At 42.5% G+C, this 14,939-nt stretch overlaps 1 protein-coding gene across 7 annotated transcripts in view; it reads left to right on the top strand.

Moving 5' to 3' along the window:
• The first annotated feature begins 8,181 nt into the window (after positions 1 to 8,181).
• The window catches only part of MGAT5 (alpha-1,6-mannosylglycoprotein 6-beta-N-acetylglucosaminyltransferase), a 136,554-nt gene continuing 129,796 nt past the window's right edge, over positions 8,182 to 14,939 (top strand). For 4 of the 7 annotated variants that reach the window (XM_039328222.1, XM_039328216.1, XM_039328221.1 and 1 more), the window contains exon 1: positions 8,646 to 8,835. The gene's annotated coding sequence lies outside the window, so the exon portion shown is untranslated. Of the gene's footprint in view, positions 8,481 to 8,645; positions 8,836 to 8,891; positions 9,085 to 14,939 lie in introns of those variants that run through there. The other 3 variants (XM_039328217.1, XM_039328220.1, XM_039328223.1) reach the window with 2 other exon arrangements.

Here is a 14,939-nt window from a genome sequence, read left to right as displayed (position 1 = left end):
AGTACTTAAATGACTACATAAGATTTCTGTCACTGTAAACTTGAATGCTTATGTATTTTTTGCCATTGAAACAGTTTATGCACAAGATTATGCCATTTTGCCATTGGAACAATTGTAAAGGTTTTGCACAAACAGAAACACTCTGTAAGTGGGAAGAGGTGTAATGTATTGAGTAAATGTATTGAGTAAAGTCTGAGAATTGAGATGCTGAGAACTGTGAAGAAATGGTTAGCTGGCCAGTGGCCAACAAGCCAGACTTTCTGTCTGCAGACTACTTAGTATGCATTTAAGTGGGAGAATACTGTGTTCCTGTTGGCTGCCGCCTTTAGGCTGAGTGTATAAGTATGGGTGGTTGTTCAATTTCGGTTTTGACTTAGAAATAAAGAGAGTTGTTTTTCACCTACTGTCTCTTCAATGTCGCATCAAACTGAATATTTAACAGCCTATTGCCCCCAACAATCTGGGTCCTCATTTTATTGATCTGAGAAGGATGGAAGGCTGAGATAACTTGAGCTGGTGAGGATGGCAAAGAACTATCTTTCTCTTTCTGCTATCATGTCATGGTTATCCAGGAACTTGCAGCCCAATTTATTAGTCAAATTCTGAAAACAAGAGCACATGCTGGTTCCTTCTCCTGCGGAGAAATATTCAAAAGAGGCAGAGTAGTTAAACAAAACAGGATCACTATAAAACGTTTTTTACAAGCCCCTAATTTCCATAATGAAAAACTGATCCATAAGTAACTTCATTAGCCACCAAAATGGTAAGAGAATGAACATGCTTACATTTCTCCTGGTTCATTTCCAAATAAAAATCATCTGACCAGGCCATGAATGAAATCTCTGTCCTAAACACAGACTTGAGATACAACTGAACAGAACAAAGGAAATAAACTTCCATCAAGAATTGGAGTCATTGTCATCGGGCTTTGTGATAATTTCCATGAAAATTTGATTTTCAATTTAGTAAATGTCATTACAAGCTACTTAATACATTTATAGCAAAACCTAATGATGCCAGATGTCCTAGGCCTCCTGAATATCTAAAAAGTAATTATGTGTAATCATGTTGATACCAATTTCAGTCAAATTAAGTTAATAAATTAATAGTGTGCATTTGTTCTTGATTTCACTTATGTTTTTATTCTGACTTATGTGTGTGCCTTTATGTGCACAACTCTCTCAGAAACCTAGTGTGAACCCTGTGATCTGCAAAAGGTACACATACCTAGTAAATAGGACTGCACAAAATAATTCATCTATTGGAAAGACATTATATCACCTACTGACTACAACTTCAAAATGTTCAAGTTAAAATAGACATAGATCATACTGTACTTAGACATGATTAGTACGAAGATGAAAGGTAGTGTTCAAAACTATCATACTTTCCATATTTTTTTTCTGCTTAACTTGTGGGATTTGTGGAAAGAAGAAAGAAGGAAGTGTATTTAACAAATGCTGAAAAACACTTCTGCATAATATACAGGACAGAATTCTATTGAACCTTGGCTCACCTTGAGACTCTTGAAAAGGATTTTGTTGCAGTGGTTGAAAACGGCATTATTTCAGCTGCTTTCATTTTGTGAAAGGACCCAATTATACAAACCCCATGAATCATAGAAGAAATTTCAGAAGTAGCTCACCCTTTGTACGGAAAAGGTCCAAGACTTTGATCATCAGTCACCTATGAGAATTACAATTCCTAAATTAAGTGACAAGGGCTTTTTGGAAAACAGAAGTGATATAGTAATAAAAGGCATACTATAATACACAGTCATAGCTTATCATACATACATACTGTTTTATTGCAGAACATTACTTTAATGTTTGCACATTTCACTATTTTTAACACACTGGTCCAGGAAACAAAAGAATAGTATTAAAATACAAGTAGAGCTTGACTTACAACAGTTCATTTAGTGACCATTCAAAGTTACAATGGCACTGAAAAAAGCGACTTATGACCATTTTTCACTGTTATTTCCTTTGCAGCATCCCCATGATCATGTGATCAAAATTCAGATGCTTGGCAACTGGTTCATATTTATGACCATTGCTGTGTCCCAAGGTCACGTGATCAACTTTTGTGACCTTCTGACAAATAAAGTCAACCGGGAAGCCAGATTCATTTAACCACTATATTACTAATTTAACAACTGTGGTGATTCATGTAACAAAAGTGACAAGAAAGGTCGTAAAATAGGGCAACACTCACTTAACAAATGTCTTACTTAACAACAGAAATTTTGGGCGCCATTGAGGATTACCTGTACCAGTCTGCCTGCTCTAATCCTCAAAATAATGCTATCTTGCCATTTAATCCTTCACAGTTTGGGATCGTTTCCATGCATAAACTAAACCATCCATTTCGGATCTTGGACATCATATAATAAACAATCTTTTCAAGATACAGTTGAAAACTAAAGAGTTTAGCTCAGTGATGGCGAACCTTTTAGAGACCGAGTGCCCAAACTTCAACCCAAAACCCACTTAGGTATTGCCGGGTGCTGGGTGGGCGTGGCCGCTGGGTGGATGTGGCTACAGTGGTCATGGCAGATGGGTGGGTGTGACCAACTCGATGTTGCTCCTGGGGAGGGACACTTGTGGGGGCCGGGCAGGGTTGGGGGAGATCCAGGGCATCTCTGGTGGGTGGGGCGGTGGGCAGGAGGCTGGTCCTGCAGGGTGAGGCGAGGCAGGGTGGGGGTGCCATTGTCGCAGGGTGAGGCAAAGGCCTGGCACCATCAGCCCCCGCACACAGAGGCCAGCAAGCACATGGGTGCTGGGATGCATCCAGCCACGTGGGACCTTGGCGAGTTAGCGGGCGGCTGGTTGAAGAGGATGGTTGCCATCTCCGGGGCATGGCACGGGTGCCCACAGAGAGGGCTCTGAGAGCCGCCTCTGGCACGCGTGCCAAAGGTTTGCCACCACTGGTTTAACTAATGACTTAATATGGAAGTAATGGGGTTGAACATGTCTAACAAGCTTCCTACGGTATCATTTGCATGGAATAAAAGTGCCACTCATTTCAGTGGCAATGACCAATTAAAATGGTTCATTATTAAAGAGCCATAGTGTTGCAGTGGTTAGAATGCAGTATTGTAGGCTAACTCTGCCCATAGCCTGGAGTTCGATCCTGATAAGGCTCAAGCTTGATTCAGCCTTCTTTCCTTCCAAGGTCAGTAAAATGGGGACCCAGATTGTTAGGGGCATTATGCTGATACAGTAAACCGCTCAGAGAGTGCTGTAAAGCACTATTGAGTGGTATGTAAGTCTAAATACTATTGCTATTAAATGCCCCTCCCAGCCAAAAAAAACCTTCTCCTAAGAATTAAACTAACCACCAGATGTCATAGACTTTCCATTGCTCTTCAAAAATAAATACAGTATGCTGCAGCAGCACTCAGCTGAAGCTGTGCCAATTCCATTCATATCTTTATGTTCTACTGTGAGTTTGCATTCCTATGTTTCGGTTATTTCAATATTAAGTTAGTATTGTAGGTCAATGAATAGTATGACAATGGATTCTGAACATTGATGAAAATAGAGATACATTCATTCTTCCTTTCTAACAAGTGCAAATATTGAAAGTAAAAAGTGAAAGTACTCCTCCTTTTCAAATTACTTTTACAAACATAATCCTATATAGGTCTACTCATAAATAAACCTCATTAGTATCCTCTCCCAGGGAAATAAACACTACTTTAGCTTTGCAATCAAATTCAACCACCAATATCTATTCTCTGAATGTTTTGAACTATAAATCCTGCAGAAATTCTCCTGAAAAACTAGTATTTTATTTATTTATCAAATTTTTAAAATTGCTCATCTACCTCACGGAGGAACTCTGTGCACTTGTGTATGTGTGTACATACACACACACACACACACACACACACACAATTGATATGTATTTTAAAAAAACTGCTCAACACTATTGTAGATAGTGTAAGATAAACCACCATTTAATACAAACCAGTTTACTGTGTTTACTCCTGGGTTATCTCAGTGCAATAAGACTGTGCACGCTCTGACATAGTGGCTTAAATTTCACTTTGCAACCAACCACAATTCAAACAGCTGTTTCCGGCTATGATAGGGCCATTTGTCTCAAGAGTTGCATGTATGGATCACCACCATCTTAGTGTCAAAGGAAAAGTTTTCCAGAGCGAGGGGGCTGGAATGAGGCAACATGCCCTGGCCATCTCACCACGGACAACTTGTCCCAGTTGACTTGCCCCAGTCAGCTTGCTGCAGGACAACTTGCCACGGCCAACTCACCACAGAACAACTTGCTGTGGGACAATTCAACACAGGATAATTCAAGAGAGGGACAAGTAGAATTGCAGCTTACCCCACCCTTGAGGACTTCTAACCTGAGATGGTTCAAACCTAAAGCAAGACTGGGCCCACTGCAATTCACTTCTCCCTTTTGTTGAAGGAAAAGTCTTCATCATGGCTCACTCCAAGCCGGGAATAAACAACAAGGTGACTGTTTTAGAAAGAAGGTTGCAGTTTATTGTAGAGGAGAGCCAGACAGAAAGATGGCTCTGGAAGAAAAAAGAGAGAGCATATGTAGGGAGTGGGTTTTTATACCCTCTGGAGCCTTTTGTTTGGACTTGTTTCCTGTTCCTGTTTGGGGCTTTGTATTTCCTGGGTCATGTATTCTGACCTGAGTCCCTTTGGCATCTGTGGGTTAAACCTATTGTGTCCTGTCTTAGAGTTTGGGTGGAGTATGTAGATTTTAGGTGTCTTTGTCTTCTTAATCTTCTAGCTGGGGCCTCCAACCTTCCTGGATGGTTTACATCTGCATTTCTATAGAGATGGTTTCTGCTTGGGGGAGGAAAACTTGGGACTATTAAGAAAACTGGGCATGCTTTTCTGCCTCTTCAAGATCCTTTGAGGAAATATATTTTTCTGCCCTTTTAATATTTCCTTCTCTGGGGGGGGGATGACTTCCCACAAATCCCCCCTTTGTGCCATAAGTGTGTGAATGACACACTTACTGGCACAAGATTAAAATTGATCTGGTCAGGGAGACTCGGTAAACAAGCTTCAAACTGTTAAGCCAAAAAAAAAAAAAAAAAAAGAGGGGAAGACACTAATGGAGGCAGCAGAAACAGATCCCCGCAGTGGCTCCCAAAAGGGGAGCTTCCAAACCATAAAGTTCTAAAAGTCAGGGCAAAAAAATTGTTAGGTGGAAAAGAAATTTAGTTTCCAATATTCTGTGCCAATCATTTTCAAGTGTCAGATGTCACTTTGAGCTTCCAGTCAGCTTTGCACATTCCTCCCAAAATTCTTCACAGCCATGGTTTGCCTCAGTATATAACCACTGGCTGCCCATTTTCAAAGTTTGCTTCCTGCCTTAGCTCTTAGTTCAGTTCATCCAGGTTAGTGATGTCCAATTGAGGTTAGCCAGTATGCAAGCCAGGCTATTAAATTTTCTTAAATTGCACATAGTGAGCCCTACAACTCCCAATCTGAGTCCACCAGTGCAAGATATTCAGGGCTCAGGTTTGGAGATCTGTTTCCTGCTACTTACCTAGTCAGGACATATGAATTGCAAATCACCTGAGGGGGCCTGGTTCCCTCCCCCTTGGAATTTGCTGGAAGTTGTTCCTAAAAAGTTTTAATGACACAGGGCAAGAATCAGGCTGGAGCTTTACTGAAGGTAGGTGAAAGAGATAGACTCAGTGTGATTATGAATAGTCTGTGTGCGTGCAGCTACTAATACAAACAGTCAATACAAATATTCTGGATAAATTTTCCCTCCCACCAGACAGAAGTCCAAGGTGTTCAGGACTTGGTGTGCCAACTATTCCCAAATGCCATCACTCCATAAATACATTCAACTGGCTTATTATAATATAAATAGGGAAAGAAAGAAAACTTTATAATGAGTTTCCACCCTCCCCCCATAGTCTTCCTAATTTTCTTCTGAGGCTTCACGTGGGGACCAATGGCTCCAGGATTCCTGCCTTCCTCTGGGAAGATCAGTTCCACTCTGGTTGCATAGTGGCTTTTTTAGTGGATGGCTGGATTCAAACCCAATTCTCTGGCTCAAATGGATGGAGGCAGCATCTGGGTCAGTGTGCTCCGCTTCCAAAGGTTGGGGGGGTCATCTGTGTAGGTCATCTACCCTTTTAATATTTTCTTTTCTGGTAGGGGCTGACTTCCCACACTTTCTTGAGTTATCCCGCGTTGAATTGTCCTGTGGCGAGTTGGTCAGGGCAAATTGTCCTGTGGCAAGTTGACTGGGGCAAGTCGGCCAGGATGAGATGACCAGGGAGAGTCGACTGGGGAAAGTTGGCACTGTGAGTTGTCTTAGCCCCAAGGGGGCTGCCTCTGGGTCCCTTCCTTTCAATATCTTAGGGTGTGGGAGAATCCTCAGCATATCCTATCAGTCACATGAGCAGGTCCTACTTAGAGCAAACAGTCCTGAAGGCAGCAAGGATCTGTGTCATGAACACTTTTAAAAGTTGGAACTATAAGCTAACTAGCAACCAATGCAGTTCACAAAATCATAGTCTCATAGAGTGACTCTGGGCAGTGTACAAATCCTCCCCCCTCAGGGGACGTTCCATTGATGTAGAGATGAAATTGAAGCTAAGATGGAACCAGAGAACTTCTGGACAAGTGACAATCTTATATTGTTGGGATTCAATATAATTCTGATCTTTTCTATCCAGTTGTTCACAGCTTCTAGACATTGGACCAAGTCTTGCATCATCTCTCCTGCTCTGGAAATACAGCATGCCAATAAATCCTTATCTGAAACCAATAGATGAGTCCTCCTAACAGTTTAATGACAACATTTAAGTAACTAATTCAACCATTAGTATATATGCACACTCCAGAAGTTTCTACTCAAGAAAGAGTAATATAGCAGTAGTAATGTACCACAGACACTGAAGCAGTAGGTGTGAATTTAAATGGACTCCAGAAGATGGTAGAGGACAGGAAGACCTGGAGGAACGTTGTCCATGGGGTGGCGATGGGTCGGACACGACTTGCAATTAACAACAACAATGTACCACAGAATATATGTAGAAATCTATATAAAGTTCTGAAGCTAATGCGGGAATGGGAGAGAACAGGAACCTAATCAGGGTTAATTGTGATAACTGACAGCGTGCTTGTGTGACACACTGAACCAAGTAGTAGTTAGCCTCATTTCAGCCCAGTATGCTGACCAAATTTAGCCAATGTGATTTGTTCTGTATTTTACCCAAACCCAGACAACTGGGTTAAGAGAGAATATATCATGGTGACTAATTGCTGTAGTCAACGTGAAGAGATATGATCCAGTTTCTTCACAAGGTTATTTGTCGCTTCAGGTTGTGGCCAAGCAGATAAAGCTGTTATCTGAACGCCCTTGGCGTTTTTGTGGGGGTTAGTGATGGCGGCGGCCAGCTGCACTGCATGATAATCGCTGACTCTCGGATCCATTATTCACGGGTTTTCAAGCACGCTTTCACCAACTTCTCCACGTTTTAATCGTGACCAAGGCAGACAGTCGATTCCGCAGGTCTTTCCCGCCTGCATTTTCGAAGGTTTGCCTGCTTTACTTCGCGCTTTTATCTCGCTTCCCCCCCTTTTTTTTGCAAGGTGAGAAACTGCAGAGCAGGAGGGGCTCATTTTATGGCATCGGCTTCGGGATCGCGTCTAGTATTTTAGGGAGGAAACAGAGCAGCTTTTCTATCTTCCCCCGCAAATGGATGTCTTCAACGCTTGAGAAACCCGAGCAGTTAGGAGCAAGCATATGTTTTGCACGCTGCCTGCCGGGCGACGAGACTCGAGATTGCAGATGCTTCCTGCTCAGGCAACCCGGCGATAAACGGTTTTAACTCTCTCCTGCCCCTCTGGGATCTTTCCGACTGCACGCCTGAGAACCGGCGACGTGCTGCCGCTCTCAGCCTTTCGGGTTCTTTTTTCCATCCAGGCCGATCACATGCCGCCTCAACCGACGTCCAAGAGACTTCGCCCGCCAGCTTTTGCCGAGCTCGAGTCCTCCTAGGCCGGGGAAGGAGGCATTCACGCGCTACACTTTACAATCCTTTATTACTACCACCACCAACTCCTCCCTTCCCTCCCCCCCCTTTTGCAGCGTTGAGGTATTGGTCGCTCCCGCTGACGGTGGGTAGTTTGCAGACGCTCCCTTAGCTCCAGCGAGGCATTTTTTTTTTTTTGGTACACTACTGCTCGGCCGGGGCTCCCTCACGCCGCAGTCGGAAGAGCGCGACGGCTGGGAGGAACGTCGCGTCCGGCTCGCTTCTCTGGGGTTCCGCTGCGGCAGCTGGTTGAGCTCGGCCCTCAGCGCCGCCGCAAGCAAGCGCCGCTCTAGCGCTGCTCCACGTCCGGCCTCCCCGCCACTTCGGCGGGGGGGCCAAGCCCCGGCCCCGCTTAGCGAGAGAAAGAGAGCGCAAGATAGAATGAGAAGAAAAAAAGGGGGGCGCCTCGCCGGCGAAGCCAAGGAAGCTGGTAAGCAGCTTTGCTTTCTCTCCGCACGCCCTGTTTTCCGAGCGGGAGCAGCATCCGCGAGCTCCGGCAGGAGGAGGTTAAGGCGGCAGCGGAGGAGCTCGCGCCGTGTGAGGGCCCGCGGTCTTGGCGCCTGTGGGGAGGAGGGAGCTGCTGACTCCTCCCATCTTACCTCCCTCCCGGTTCTCGTGCCGCCGCCGCTGCTCTTCCCCCGCCTCCCCTGTTGTGCGCGCTCCGGCTGCGGTCTGCTGGCGTGCTGGGTCGGTCGGTCGGTCGCAATGGAAAACCCAGCAGTTTCCTTTTCCTCGCCTACATTGACAAGCGAGCGCTTTTTTCTCTCGGGAAAACCCTGGAATAGGTAGGTTACTCCTTCGCTGCTCGCCCGCCCTCACGCATTTGCCTGCCGGGCGGGGAGCGGCGTGCCTTCTTTCTTTCTTTCTTCCTCCGTTTACCTCGCTTTCCTCGGAGAAGCTGGCAAATGACCTGCTTTGTCCCTCGGCTTTTACGGGACAGTTTTCCAAAGTCGTTCTGGTTTTTGACGGGACCGCTGGAGGCGAGGCACTGTGGCTTCTCCTCGCTCACCTGCTGTTTTTTTCTTTCTCCTCCGGTGAGCAAAGAGGACCTCGGTCCTTGGGTGTGTGTGTGTGTGTGTGTGTGTGTGAGAGAGAGAGAGAGAGAGAGAGAGAATTTGGTGATGTGATTGAGGCAAGACAGGCATTATTTTCCCTTTGCACGAAAGTGTCCCCCCCCCTTCTTTCACGGCTACAGATACAGAACTGGTTACCACACCTGCTTTATTTTTTCTCATTTTTCTCGATTTTTGGTGGTGCTTCTTCCCCGCTTTGGAGAGGTCGCTCATCCTCCGTGATAATCACCATTTGTTGTCGGGTGTCCCTTTGCTTGCTAAAGTCGCCGCTTACCTTGTTTTAAGAGGACCCAGGAATCAATGTGATAGTCTTGCGGGTTGCTTCTCAGTTGTTGAATGGATCAGGAGGCGCCTCTATGCCTATTGCTTGCAGACGACCTTTAGTGTCATGTTAGGGCTGTTTTTCTCCAGCCTTTATTTTTGCAGACAGCTGTTATTTTATTCCCTCTGAAAGGAAAGGAGCTTTTCTCTCCCCACTCTATCCCATTAGCAATTATTTTTTCCCCCTTATCCCCATTTTAGAGGATAATAGCATCCTTTTAAGTGGCTAGCCTACAATGCTGTGGATAGCCTTGGAGTTAGTAGAAGAAAGGAGGACATAAACAACAAAACCACTTGTTGGCCTTCCCTATATATATATCCCATTGTTCTTTGGCCTTTCTTTGTTATGTGCTGCTTCCATGAGATAGTTCAGGCCATGTATTTTCCCTTCCTGGTAATAGTGGTAGGATATTGAGTTTTGGGGCTAAAGTATTAGTATTGAAAATGTGAGCAAAAATGTTGTAACTGTTATTTGTTTGTGCTTTGAGGACCTCTGTTGACTGATCAGTGTAGTCTCATTGCTAATATTACTGTGGGGAGTAGCGTATTAGGAAAATGCAGCAATACAGCAATGTTGACATGTCAATTTTGCCTTTACATTTCATGATATTTCAATCAGTCAATCACAGATCAGCAAATAAAAGCATTAAAAGATGGTAATAGTAAGAAATAAAAAATAAAAGACAGACATAATAATATATTGTAATTGGTGGTAGATTAACAATGGGCAATTAAAGTTTGCCTATTTCATATACAGCATAGCAGAATTTGGCCACATTCAAAGTAACTACTTCATAATGATCTGATAACAGTAGTTGCACATAAAAAAGATCTGTGTTTCCTGGATATTTTATTACGTAAAGTGTTATAAACTGAGTCCATGAGTCCTTATAGAAGATGCAGTATAGCAGGACAGGAGCTATAGTTTCATGTTGTTATTTAGCCTGTCAGGCTTGATAATAATGTGACTAGTACCACATGAAAGAGTTTTCCTTATGTGGTTTTCATGATGTGGTTAATACTTATTATGCTAAAACTGGGGAGGATGGAATCTGAAATCTTTTGATCAAAATTCCTGGGCCTGGTTTAGCATGCTGCCATTTTTTGCATTATTAATACAAATAATACATTTGTACTGAATTTCAAAAAGAAGAAAGATGTAATCTGCAGAGAAATTAGGTCTCATACAGAAAAAAGGCAGTAAAACAATGTAAGAAGGACAAATGTACTTACATTAAGTAATAATCAGGCATAATGACTTTATTACCATGGACAAAGATTGCCAAAGAAGATTTATTGTGGTTGCATAAGAAATGATCTACAGGTGTGACCAACATTTTCACTTGCTTGGGCAGCACTGAATGAAGAGGAATTGTATATATAAAATATATACTATAGTTTATATATATAAATAATAACCTATATAGTTTATTATAAAATATAAAGTATTTTATATATACTTTATTTGGGGGGGAATCTTGTGGGGCCTCATTACTAGTTGTCTAGGGCCGCATGTGGCACATGGGCTGAGGTTGAACATGCCTGATGTACAGTATGTTGAAATGTTAAGTTTTACCATTGAAATCAGGAAGTCCTGTAAGTATTGATAACCCATTTTTACAGAATATGCATTTAAACTTCGTCCCAAAGTTGCCCCAAAGTCCTGTTTATAGCATATTCAAAAACATTTAATGTTAGTTTTTGTCAACATGCTACAGTTGATATTATCAAAAGTCTTTGAGCAATTGTCCATTTTGGAATGTATGATGTAGCATATTGATCCAGGCTGATTCTGGTCCCCAGAAACTGGCTGGGAATTATAGTTCCAGCATATTTGAGATTTAAAAAAAAATTCCTTCTGATGTCAGCAGGTGTCATGATCATCTATGAGAAGTATTAGTCACTACATACAGTATGGCCTTGTTTGGGCTAAATAATCTTAATATGCAAGTAGTGTGTGTATATATAGAAATATGATGGATTTGTTTTCTAAAAATATTTTTAAAATAATAAGATTCATTTTATACTACAAGTAATCCTTGAGTTATGACCACAACTGAGCCCAAACTTTCTGTTGCTAAGCAAGACACTTGCCCCATTTTATGACCTTTCTTGCTACAGTTAAGTCAGTCACTGCAGTTAAGTTATTAACACGGTTGTTAAGTGAATTTGACTTCTCCATTGACTTTGCTTGTCACAAGGTCACAAAAGATTATCACATGGTCCCGGGACACTGCAATCGTCATAAATATGAGTCAGTTGCCAAGTGTCCGATTTTGATCACGTGTCCGATTTTGATCACGTGGGAATGCTGCAATGGTTGTAAGTGTGAGAAATGCTTATAAGTCACTGTTCAATGCTGTTGTAACTTTGAGCAGTCACTAAATAAACTGTAAGTTGTAAGTTGAGGATTACCTGTATCAACTTATTTATCAAGTATCTAAAAACTTATTCTGAAGACAGAACAAACATCCTGTTGTGCTGCTGGGATTCAAAATATATATCTACATTCCGAAGTTATTTTGATTTCATTTGACCACACATTAAACTTCCACTCTTCAGGATATTATGAAAGTTGTAAATGAGTTGATCAGTCCTTTTGCTCAAGTTTGATACTGGAAGCTTCTTTACATCCAAAGCTCTCTAGCAGCAGAAATGTGGGAGAATTGTCATTCTTCCCCATTTCTTCCTGTTAGGAGAGTCTACTCACTTCCTTCCCATTGTAATGAGTAGGAGGAAAATGATGTACATTACCACAGATTCTTCTTTATGAATCTGGGTGGTGTAGTTTTGTTTCTTTGAGTGGTGGTGGTTTTATAGATACTTGTATGGATACTTATTTTTATGGAATTGCTCTTTTAACTTAGTGAAATTGCCTAGAGTTTGTTGATTTAAGAATATACCGTAGTTGACTTGAGACATTATTATATCTGGCCATTATTATGTCAATCAACTCTTTCGTCAGGTTGTACCTGGAGATAAAAAGTTTAGTGTAGGATATTCTGCAGGGTTTGGAAAGAAAGACACAAGATTGAATCTCTTTTGTGGGAAGGATTCAAGATAAGGAGATATGGAACATTCTACAGTCTATGAGATGCCATAATGCTAGAGCATGAATCTGTAGAAAGAAATGATGTTTGGTACTCAAGCCCAATTTTATAATTACAATTCTGTATTTATTTAACTGAAGAAAGCTTAATTGGTCTCAGTGGGTCTTATTTTCTAGTATATAGCAATAGAATTAACTAGTTATAATAAATATCGTTTCTAGCCTGGATTCCCAAATTCTGTCAATTTGTATACAAATTACTTGCCTGGGGTCTTGGATAACTAGCTAATCTACTTGGGGTTTGGGTGTGGAATTAATGGCTTAAGATGAATTTAAATTTTATTTAATTATTTAACTAAGGCAAAGGCTTGTTTTGTTGTATTCAGACTTTTTTTAAAAAAAAAAATTGGGATTGTTCAGTTCAGATATGCCTTGTAGGCTGCTTAGAGTCATTTTGGTGAGATGGATGTCTTATAAATTGTTAAATAAATAAATAAATAAATAAATAAATAAATAAATAAATGGTGTTAAGTGAATCTAAAAAGAACAAAATATAGCGGTAGTCCTCAACTTACAATTCATTTAGTGGCAGTTCGAAGTTACAGTAGCACTGAAAAAAGTGACTTATAACCATTTTTCACACTTACGACCGTTCCAGAGCGATCACCTTTTGCAACCTTGTGACAAGCAAAGTTAATGGGGAAACCAGATTCACTTAACCATATTACTAATTTAACAGCTGCAGTGATTCAGTTAACAAATGTGTCAAGAAAAGTCGTAAAATGGGGCAATACTCACTTAACAAATTTCTCACTTAGCAACATAAATTTTGGGCTCAATTGTGATCGTAAGTCGAAAACTACCTGGATACCTGGCTTCTATTTTTTCTTCATGAAATGCCATGAAGTATGCCATGAGAAGAAACTCTTCAGAAAAAGTTCCAGATAATCCAATATTTTGGTTATAGCTTTATAGGGATCAAACTGTTTATGTTTTTCAAAAATGTATGCTCTAAAGCAGGGCTTTTCAACCGGTGGTACGCGTACCACCTGTGGTACATTGGCACCTGGCAGATGGTACGCAACCATCCTAGTGGGGGAGGGAAATGAGCTGAACCGGCGGCAGCACCACACAAGCCTGAGCCAGAGACAGCTGGAGCTGCAAGCTGTCAGGGATCAGCAGAAGCACCAGGATCAGCGTCGGGCTCCAACTAATTGGCGCTTCTTCTGATTGGCGCTCCTTCAGGGATCAGCAGAAGCACCAGGATCAGCGCCAGATTCCAGCTCTTTCCTTTGCGGAGAAGGGGGCAGGGGGTGAGGTTTCCACATTCCTCAAATCTGGGGCAAAGCAAAACAACGGGAACCGGAAGTTGCCAATCACCTGGCCAACAGTGGTGGGCTCAGCTGCGCTGCGCTGGAAGTGCAAGGCAGAGGCACCTTGAAAACGGACCGGAGGGAAAGCAGAACAGAAGGGAAATCTGAAACCACCCCACCAAAACAAAACCCCACCTCCAGACAGCCTTTTGCCTTCCTTTCTGAACGTCATGATGGTCCCCTGTGACAGGTGAGGGGGGCAGCGAGAGGAGGGGAGCGCCACCTGCTATGGGGGCTTCAGCCTGTACTTGATTTTGGACAAGTAAGTGGCGGGGCGTCACGACAGTTGTGCGGGATGAGGCTGGGCTGCACAGGGCGCTTTGTTTTGGGAAGGGGCACAGCAGCCCTGGCAGTTACTCCGCAACAGTTTTTTCCCTTTGCTTTGGGTGCCAATTTGGACAAAAAATGCCTAGCAGATACCGCATTCCTCTTTCCTCTGGAGGAGGTTGAAAGAAAAAGTTTGGCTCCTTCGCTGGTTTCTCTTTTTACAACGTTGCTTTTTTGGGAGAGGTAGTTTAGCAAAGAGCAGCTGTCAGCTGTGGCCTGTTTGGTTAGACTTACAAACACCTGTTTCCAAAGTAAATCCCTCGCTCGGCTTTCTTCATGGGATGCAATTCCTGCGGAGCAGCCGTTTAAGACGGAGAGGGGAACCTTGGCTCTTTTATGACTTGTGGACTTCAACTCCCAGAATTCCTGAGCCAGCCATGCTGAGGGGAAAGGGAGAGGTTTCCAAACTGAGCCATGCTGGCTCAGGAATTCTGGGAGTTGAAGTCCACAAGTCCACAAAAGAGCCAAGGTTCCCCACCCCTTGGTTTAAGATCTCTGAACTCCGGAGTCAATTTAAAATTTGCTCCATGGCTGTGGTGGATTCAATCAATAATTAGAAGTTAGCATCTACATACCCATGAAAAAGAAATATTTGGGGGCAATATTAAACAGGCAGGAACAATAGGAAAAGAGGTAGAAAACCTAGTTCCAGAAACCAACTATTACAAATACAAAAGGCTGCTCCAAAAGAAACATCCATTTCCCTTCTCTTAGAAAAGTCAAGCCGAAAAATAAAAGTACCAGAG

Source organism: Crotalus tigris, unplaced genomic scaffold (genome assembly GCF_016545835.1).
Source record: "Crotalus tigris isolate CLP2741 ecotype Arizona unplaced genomic scaffold, ASM1654583v1 scf7180000024374.3283719, whole genome shotgun sequence".
Classification (NCBI taxonomy): Eukaryota; Metazoa; Chordata; class Lepidosauria; order Squamata; family Viperidae; genus Crotalus; species Crotalus tigris.
Note: the sequence above shows the minus strand (reverse complement) of the source record. Positions and strands in the feature narration are given on the sequence as shown.